Below are 10,512 nucleotides of genomic sequence, written 5' to 3' on the forward strand. Positions count from 1 at the left end.
TCCACCAACCAACCAACCAACCAACCAACCCCCTCCTCCTCATCTCTGGGGTTGTGTGCTCTTGCCCCGGGCTCCCCGCCCTCTCAGCAATAAAACAAAGAGGTAACAAATGGAGAGACAAAGGGGGGTGGGGGGGTTGCATAAACCTTGGGGACCACATTGTGATGAGTTCCTGACTACACAGGCAGGCCCCGAACAGATGGGATCAGTCTCCAGGGCTGTGCTGCGTCGATGCATTTCATATTCGGCTCTACACAAACTGGGGGAAAAAAATGCACTCATCAGATTGTGCACCACATCCGAGCAAAAGGACAAAACAGAACATCTTCATCATGTCGTGTTTGTCATTGAGCTCTCAGCAATTAAACTCTGACTGCACACGTCTAATTGAGTTAGCGCACGGTCGTCTTTTTCCAGAGCAAACCCTGATCTGAGCGGAGATAATTGTTTTCCCCAACTAGGACGAGTCCAAAGCCGCCACTCCTTGTTTTGCCAGTGAACAATAAGATGAGCGCATGGCCGGACCTCATCGTGGCAAAGGCTCAAGATTTTAATTGCTTTCATCCCCGGGGAAAATAACCAAGCAACACAACAAACATCATTAAATAAATGAACACGTTAGTACCGAGCCAATTAACACTTACCGCAATTTATCTCCAACTCTCAACACAGAGGTGTTACTCGAGGTGATATCCCTGAGACTTTAATTGCTAAATGCTGTTTATTGCAAGCATTCTGGGTAGAATCCAGAGTGTGCAAAAGAGCTGCTGAGCCAATCGCATCGGCCACTGTCTACATGCATTCAGAGCGCTTTATGATTAGCTGGCAGAACATATAGGACTGTTGAGGGCATTGACCCGGAATTGATTCTTTTCCCCTGAAAATGCTGCAGCCTTGTTGGCGCTGTGTTGGTCGTTTTGCCAACAACAGGATCGATGCTCCGTCCAGTCCTCCTCTCTGATGCGTTGTAGGAAACAAATAAATGCTGTGGTGCAGACTGGTGTGATTGAATTTTGTGTAAAAGAATCTGTCTGAGGCCTCGGCGCCGGTCTGTGTTTCTGTCACTGAGTGCTATTAACAGTTGAAAACTCGATCCCCGTGCCCAAAATAAACCTTATGCAAAAACCATGGACAACACAAACCCTAACTCTAACCTACAGGCGCAAACAACTACTGAATATTCAAATTAGATTTGTTGTCACACTCCATTGTCGTTCCTTTTGTATGTTCGGATTGGATCATCTGGTGCAGGGGCGGATCCAGTAGCCCCTGGCCCCAGCTGAATCTAATTGGCCACTGAAGTGCCCCTTTCCTGTCACTAGTCACTTACTAACAACACTAACAATAAATATGACAATTTGTTATGTTTTGAAAAAACAACAAGGAATGACTTTGGACTTACTAAATCAGGAAATTGTGCATTGATGTTGGGCATATAAATGGCCCCTTTGTGTAAATTGTGGCCCCTTTATGGCCCCTGATGTAGAAAAATCGAAGATCTGCCATTGATCCGGAGTGACATGAAATTCAGCCCTGACTGTGCTGGCACACTTGGGTGCTTGATGGTCTCGGTTGGTTCCCGAGCCCATGTAGCACCTATGGAATCTTCACCTGGTAATTGTAATGAGCAGGACCATTGAGACACTTTGATAATGTTTGAAGTGGTGTATGAAATTGGTTTATGATCTGGCCCTCGTTGAATGATTAAAACAAAGTTATGATATGATCAAAGATCACAGACCATAACAACCAGTTGTTCTTTGAATGCAACACAATTACTGTCTGGAACTGTCTCATCGGAAATAAAACAGCGACTGAGTTTTGGGAAAGTAAGGTCATGTCTTATATTTAGTCCTCACCACATCCTCATAGCCTGAAAGTCTCTGCTTTTATTTTGTATTTTTTCATGAAAAAAAGAAAAAGATTCTTATGAAAGGGTGCGGTGAACGTCTGCTACATTCTTTGCTGCTGGGAGAAGCCTGTAATTGCTTCCAGCTTCTGAGGGATAGGAGAAAAAAAATCTGAGCGTCACATCTTTATCAAGAATCTCCCTTCAACAACACTTATGTTATCTTATCGTGCTGCTGAAACACTCAACCACCCTCGCGTCTGCAAACTCCAGCCGAAACCCAGCTCCTGAATACACAGTCACATCAGCAGTGGCTTTAAAGACATTATATATTCAATGTAGCCAGGTATAAAACTGCTAAGAGGACTTTTGAGACCCACACACTGTTCTCTCTGTCCTCCTATTCAGAGAAAATGAGACCTCCTACACCAAGAAATGCTGGAGGAGGGCTGAACATCTGTTGTGGTTTGTCGTGTTCATGTGTCCAAGGAGACCGTCGGAGCCAGAGGCAGAGGTCCAGCTGTCGGTATCTGGGTCGGCTGCATCCGAGCTGAGGGACGATTTCAAAACACCCTCTGTTCAGGGAGAGCGACTTCCAACAGCGTTTTCCACTGCTGCAGCTTGCACCATCAGCGATAACCGGTGTACAAAGAGAATAGATGCAAGAGGCCGGTCTCTGCAGCGTTACTCGATGCTCCGAAGGTTAAAAGACAGTCAGAGCGATCAGTTTTCTCCCTGGTTTCAGTGTGGCCCTAGGAAATATTCCCACTTTACTCTCCATCTACATGTCAACAAAGCATTCCTTCAAGACTGAGGAGAGCACATTCCTCCGTCTTGGCCTGAGAAGCACATTCTTTGGAGTTCAACGTGGATTAAACATTTGCTCTTCCCGCGGAGGTATCGTTGATATAAGAATATTCTTCACACACACACACACACACACACGCACGCACACACACGCACACACACACACACACACACACACACACACACACACACACACACACACACACACACACACACACGCCACTTCCATGAACAGTTATTGGCTCTAACAATGAGACTGTACCAGCTTCCGCTCGCGCCCTGTCACAACAAGCAGGCCCGGAGATTTCACAGCTGCTGATGGAGCTGGCACCGCTGACCTGACGGAGACAGTCGTGTTTATCACTCGGGGGAAAAAGGGAAAGAAGACACAGAGCTGCGCGAGATTCAAATCACCATACGTCCAACGCACTGAGGGAAAATAATAGTACAGTGAATTGTCTTCTCTTCACGGGCCAGTTCATACAATGGATCTAATTCACAAAACAGAAATAGCAAGAAAGAAAACTTAGGTTTTTATTCTCTCCAAACTGAGGGAATGAGGGCATCTCAGCGCAATAGCAGAACCAGATGTGTGCATGGGGGGAACCAAAATGAATTAACCAGAGTTCCCTATCCGCAGCTATTTGGCACAATTACGCCTTCTGTTCTCGCTCAGGCCGACATAACATTGCTTAAGTTCACACCAAAAAAAAGAAAAAGAACTTGCCGAGTCATTGAAAATCCACGTTTACGCTTGTAAAAAATACAAAAGAACCTTGCACACAATGACAGAAACGACGAGCAATTGTTCCCCATGCTCAAGAAATGTTTTTGTATTTTGGGCTATAATAATTATTTGCCAGCAGCACCTTTATGAGGAGGCAGATTTCTCCTGTCAGCAGTTGTGCCGCATGTGCAAACAAGACTGAACTTGATAACATATCTGGCTCTGTCTCTGAATTAACTTTCCCATACAAAGAAACACAAACAACCAACACTCCTTCAGTGATTGTGTAAAATGTGCTGCCTTCGTCTTGTGAAAACCGGGTTGTGCATGAGTGTGCATTTAATATTTTCCTGACTGTGCGGCATGTAGAGAAATCCTGGTATTACACATAATGTGAAGTTAATGATGTGTATTGCAGGAGAACTATTACAAATCTTTTCCAAGGCAGGAAGTTGATTGGGCTTAATGCATCAGCATTATTTCTGATTTAACATCAAGTCCCACAGGATTGTTTTTTTATTGCTATTCTGTGAAACAAAATTTAAGACCCAGCGCTGATTAAACTCATTTAACTCAATACCACTTACTGTTTCTTTATCAGATCTTACCTGCTTCCCCATGGCTGCAGTGTTAAGTGTCTCTCCCTGGTGAATAAATACTAGGCTGCTACAGAGCATGACTGTTGAGCAGCTGGCACTTCCCCTGAGGTGAAACAGACAGGAGGCTGAAGGTGCACTGTCTGCATGTACACTCCCTTTTCGTCGGGGTGTACACACACACACACAGACACACACACACCTCCCCCCACACACACACACACACATACCTCACTGACACACACTTCTTGCTACTCATCTGCTCTACAGGTTTGCACAGGAGACTGGAAACACTTAACCCTTTGGTGAGCTGGCGTTGCATGGAACAAAAGAGGAGGACGCTCATTAACTCCACATATCATCCTGAAAATCAGCCAAAAACTCGTATCTGATCACTGACAATGGCAATGGTGCTTTTAATAATTAGATTTCCACATAATATGCAGGTGAAGAGAAAACGAAAAAAATGTGAAAGTGTGTGCGAGGCTGGATTGGGTGGTGATATATTGTAAATCACCATCTGATAATAGGGATAAAGTGCTTCTCCCCTGCGCCACAGGCAGCTCCATTGAGTTACCAAGCGCAGAAAACATAAGGCTCAAGCTTAAGCATCTACAGAAGCCTGCAGCAGGCAGAGAGCAGCAGAGAGAAAAAAAATGCTATTAAGCAAGAGAGAATTGGTTTCTCCGCCCTAATGAGAATTCATCATGAGACGGATGAGTCAGCCTGCAAACACAACTCCATACTTGCAATAATGAGATCATATTTGAGGAATGGGGTGTTCATCCCTCAAAATACAGAGTCAAGGGTACAGAGAAGTTCAGCAGAACTTAACTGATCAGCTCCTGAAACTTCTAAACGTTCGTTTTTCGTGTGGCATATGTAAACCAAGGTGTTATGAGGTTGTGATCTGCACCACATCAGAAAAAGAGAAATCGCATTAATGCAAAGAAAACTGACATTTTCTCTCGGTATATTTTCTTTTCTTCTGGGGCGCAAAATTTAAAGCCTGTGTGGTCGCGCAGGCTCTGGCCAAAGAAAAGCTGTGAGCCACACATTAAAAACAAAAACTGAAAAACGGATTGGAGCGCTGTGGAGAATGAAAAGGGGCTTGGGGGGGGGGTCAGAAACCTGGGACTCTATATAAGCCCGGGTAGGTTATTTTGGATTAGACACAGCAGAGTTTCAAACCACACAGGAGCTCCGATAAATACGGCTAAAGCCACTTTATTTGCAGAAATAATAAAATGGTGCAAAACCTCCTGGCTTACCGCCCGTCCACACAATAAGACGTCCCGTTTAACCTTGATTTTGGAGGGATTGTGGGAGGAAATTGCAAAATAGTACATGAAACGAGGCTATTATACTTTTTAATGTCCCTGACCATCGCCTGAATATTTGAGGTCACATTAAACTCAGAGACCAACACAGATATTGGTCTTGAGAAATCTAAGAGCTGCTCGACAAAGACTCTGCCGATGCTCGAACTGGTCGGAGATTTTCACCTCCACCAGGGAGGTGTGGATTTCACCCCTGTCTGTTTATTGGTTTGTTTGATTGTGAACAAGATTACACGAAATCTACTGGCTGGAATAACAAGAAACCAGGTGGAAGCGTGCAGTATGAAACCGGAAGGAATCCATCAAATCTTCTTGTGTCAGTTGTATATTTTCTAAACTGCAGCCTGCTCTTGTTAGCTGTTCCAGGATTACCAACACTTTCTTTAATAAATAGAGTCAATCCGAACAAAGCAGCCTCGACAGTTTTCTATACACGCTTACATTCAGCCTTTTAGTTTGATCTATTTCTTCATCCTTTCCTGTCGTCTTCTGAAAAAACACTTTCTCCTGTTACTTGTTCTTCCTCTGACAAAGTGACAGTTACGCAAGGTGCCACGGCTGCAGGGGTGGAGTTCGTGCTCCTGCAGTTCAAACTTGTTTTTCCTGGAGACGGATACGAAAAAGTCTTCGTCTTTTATTGTTGTGGGATTCAGGGATTAAAACTAGTCACTGGAGATTCATAAGAAAATATTTGAAACTGAATTTGGAGTCTCTCTGTTGCATCGATCTGGTCTTGCTCTGAAGGACTGACTGAATATTGGATCACCCATCAGTGTTAGTGATTTGTCCATTAGGACAGATCAGCATGGATTGAAATAAACACCAACCGCAGCAGACGTCTGATCAAGCGGATTAACAGGAAAGCATGGCCGCGCATGTGAGAGCCAAGAGTGTGTGGTTATTATTGTGAGGCTGAGACAAACAGATTGTGCGTGTCTGTTTTGTGAATGACATGTTGGTCATGTCACATTGTTCAGAGAGATAAAGGAAATAATGGAACATTTTCACATGACATGCTTGGAGGCCGATGTGCTGTTGGGATTATACAGGCCATCATTCGTACTTTGGCCTTCTGGGACAAGAAAATAAGAGATAACTTTTCATAAAAAACCCCGAAGGCCACTGTAAGCATATGTTCCATTCTGCCGAAACTAATGCCAGACTTTTAGTGAAAGATATTCAGATTGTGAAAATATCTATTCAAATTTAAGAAGATATAAAATCCATGTTTCTGGTTATTACAGAAAAACATTCACCGCTTTGTTCTAAGGTTCATCCTTCTCCGTATGAGGGCCCTCATACATGGGTTCCACTGAAACGTCAATGATCTTTAGAGATGATACATTACCATAACAGTTTACACCGAGGTGAGGTTGACTCAGATAAAGGAAACACAACTTTTAAATCATGAAACTTCTCCAAACTTTAAGAGTTTAAAATTGGTTCAACAACTGTTGATATGGACTTAATTCTTTCCATTTCTTAAATGTTATGCCAGGTAACCTTAACCCCATTCCTTAAAAAAAAAAATGTTTTTCAACAATGCGAGACGTCATTCATTGTGAAGTCTTCATGATTTATCACTTCAGACATCATCTGATGGGGAATAATTATCTGATCAATATCAGCTTCAGATTGTCTCTTACTCTATTTTTTATCTTGGAAAATGTGTTTTTCTGACGATGTCTTTGTTGACCGTGACCTTTGACCGATCAGCTCCAAAAGGTAATCATCTGGAGATATCTAATAATCCCACCAAGTTTGATGGAAATCTGCCCATGGGCTGTTGAGTTATTTTGAACACATACACACACACACACACACACACACACCCACACTTACACAGACAGGGTTGAAAATAACATCCTGCCTTCGGCTACACCAGCACGGAGAGTAATGTAACGTTTAAAACTTATATATTTACGATAAAAAAAGGTGGAGTAATTTGCAGTTTATAGTGTGTTTCTATATGTTTGGTGGTTTTGTCCGGTGAGAGCTTCAGGCGACGTTAGTTGTTGCGGGGGATGATTGGTCGTGGTTGTTTAAGTGCTTTTAACAGATATTGAACTACCGGATTGAATCAGCAGCCTGGAAATCAGTGCACTGCATGTCTGTTTCATAAGTGTTGGCAGGAAGCAGGAAAAACATATCAGAAAATTAAGAAAATAAAGATGAAACAACAATAGAGGAAGAATCTGCCTGCAGGAAACTGGAGGACACAGAGAGAACTTCATCTTCGGAACATCGGTGTGACGTCTTAAAGGTGCCGATGAAATCCTCTCTTTCCTCGTGGGTACACGGTCATACTGAGTATTTGTGAGTTTGCATTTTAACTCTTTGACGCTCTGTGATAATTTCAGAGGTCCATCCTCTTCTTTTTTTCCCTGATGTATAGAAATCATGATAGTGTGATTGAAGCTGGATTTGAAGCTGTGTCTTCTGAGCAGCAGCTTCTCTTGAAATCAACGTTCATGGGGGAATTACATGAAATTTTAATAAACCAGAGAATCTACAGCACGATGAGAACTGCTTCTCTCCAGGAACTCAACAACTTTGGTATTTTGTCATCATAATCAATAGCTTTTGCTGTGTAGCAAAGCTTTTATTGTCCATATTTTGGTTTCCTTCACCTTTTTCCATGATGTTTCTTGTATATATAAAACATTTCACATTATAGAACTGTGTCGTATAAGTTCTAAAATGGACGTATAGGCCATTGAGAGGAGTAAGGCTATAAAAATATCTCTTGCTCTCTCTCACACACACACACACACCCACACACACACATTTTGCAGGTTCGCTGAGCGAGAATCACATTGGATCTGTGAGTGTGCGTATGTGTCCCATGAAACAAGCCTGATAACGACGAGCTACAGAAGGAAACATCTGGATGCTGTAATTCCTGATGCCGCCCGGGAGTCTTTGTTTCAGCCACATAATTTTCGGTTTGTTGCGAAACCGCCTGCTGCAAACTGCCTTTCGGTGTCTGTGCAAATGGAGCTCTGCTAACACGACTCAAGTAGTGAAGTATTCACAAACCAGTCTGCAAAAAGTAGCCCACTGATTTACTGAGGTTGACCCGACGTGATCCCCAGCGGCACCATCTGAAACACAGCCGGCATCCCAGCTAACCTGCTTCATATCAGAGTAAAGAAAACCATTGATGGGAATGTGTGCACTAAAATCCTTGGTGTATGTGTGGCAGTCCTGCTACATGCTCAACTACTCACAGTCTGTATTCCATAGGATGTATATGTACACTGATCTGTTTGAAAACAAACACTCAAATGAACAACTGTAGCTGCAGGTTCTGGGTGAAATGTGGACCTTGTTTCGGAATGAGGTAATATTAATCAGATATATCCCAACTGGAGCATGAGGCAGAGCAGATGGGGGGGAATCAAATGAGATTTTGCGAGTTTGCGGGCTGCATAAACAACAGCTCGTCATTGAGATCATAGAAAACAGGAGGGAGGAGAAAAATGTTTCCCTGGGTGTGTAATCTAAAACCATATAAATAAATCGTTCTGGAAAACTAGAGAAATCTAAGTAGAAAGCATGAATTCAAACATCACCACACCTCCGAGGAAGAGGGAGGCGTCGCTCAGAATCAAAAGCAAGTTGATCAAATGCTTGAACTTGTCTTTCAAATTCCAGTGAATCACTTGTGAAACTTTTACATCTTGTTCAGGAAGTGTTGAACTAAGCGGTTGATCATACTTGAAAATGTATTTTTCTTGAAATAAACTTTATCACCCACTTAAGACCACAGACTGTTTATAAGGATGGATGACACGTCTCCACTTCCTCCCACTACCCAGAAATGAAAATATCAATCAAAGGCAGTCTCAGCTGTCAATCGTGATGTTACACCCTGTTTCTTTCTTGCATCAAATAACTAATAATTAATTAAAACCAGAAAGTATCTTTGAGAAAAATGTATTGAATGTGTACATTTACTTGTATCTATTACATGTACTGTAGCCAGCCACCAGGTGGCGATCGATACACTTTGGCTTCACTTTTGAGGAGATATGTCGGCCATCTTTATATACGGTCAATAGGAATGAGACGTATAAGCTGTTAAGTGTTTCTCTACAGTTTATATTCTTCGTCTGTTTTTACATTTCCAACTGCTTTCAGCTGCTTCTTCTGCTAAGTCAGACCCACAGACTCAACTCAACTCTGAAGAAAATACTTTCTCAAATAAAACAGAGGACAAGAGGAAACAGTAACGGCAAAAAAGAACTTATTCTCTAAACTTCCGGAAATGTAACTGCAGCACATGAACTTAATGTGACGGTGTTAATGGTACACTCGTACGATGAAACATTAGCAGTAATCTGGAAGCAAAATGTGATTAAACTGGATACGTGTCCGCTGTTTGACGATGAAACAAAGACGGCGAATGAATTCATGAGGTCAGTAACCGTTAAAATGAACGGCAAGTGAATGAAAAGCTGATTTTATCATCTTAAATCCAGGTTTTGGTAATAAATGATAAACAATGTACTGAGGCTTGGTAGCATTTGCTTTAAAGGTATCTTGTGCCTAATGAGCTCCACTGAGCCCCGTTTTTCGCTCTTCGGAGATTTGTACATCAATCTCGACCTTGAGGCCCCGGGGCCGCCGCTCTCTTGTTTCTGGACATTCAGCCTCATTTTGGTCTGCGACCTTCCTCCGTCCTCCCTGCAGCTGCTCCTGATGCCAGCGAGTGCACTCAGACCGGATGGACCCCCGGCTGGGAACAGTCGCGGCCCTCTGCCAGAGGATCATTTCACATCCATCAGTGCTGCAGAAAGATAAGACGCCAAATGAAATATTCGATCTTGACTGTTTGTTTTCAGGAGGCAGGTCACAAATGAACTAAACAAAGCATCTCCAGGTGATTTTTCCCCCTCATGTTTGAGCTGTTAGTGATCAGGATAATGAGCGTCGAGAAAATCTGGTGCAACTGTGATGCAGATGCACGAGTAAAAGCAAACAACCGTGAGGTTGGATTCTCAGTAAAACGCATCCAGATATCCTGTTCTGCTCTGTCTCCGTGCTCTCATCAGAATGTGACTAAGCGGTGGCCAAACACAGCTCGGCCCACACACAGCTGCGGAGCCAGAAAGTAAAATCCGGAATTTGCAGTGCTGAGGAAATCCCCCGGCTTTGTTTTAGCAAGGGATGAGTTTCATATCAGGGCGA

General features: G+C 43.0%; 1 protein-coding gene across 1 annotated transcript in view; it reads right to left on the reverse strand.

Annotated features, from left to right (window-relative positions):
* mid1 (midline 1) overlaps positions 1–4,104 on the reverse strand; it is a 29,965-nt gene extending 25,861 nt beyond the window's left edge. Inside the window, exon 1 of the mRNA XM_035174006.2 lies at positions 3,992–4,104. The gene's annotated coding sequence lies outside the window, so the exon portion shown is untranslated. The remainder of the gene's footprint in view (positions 1–3,991) is intronic.
* Positions 4,105–10,512: the final 6,408 nt, after the last annotated feature.

Source organism: Hippoglossus stenolepis, chromosome 13 (assembly GCF_022539355.2).
Source record: "Hippoglossus stenolepis isolate QCI-W04-F060 chromosome 13, HSTE1.2, whole genome shotgun sequence".
NCBI classification, from domain to species: Eukaryota; Metazoa; Chordata; class Actinopteri; order Pleuronectiformes; family Pleuronectidae; genus Hippoglossus; species Hippoglossus stenolepis.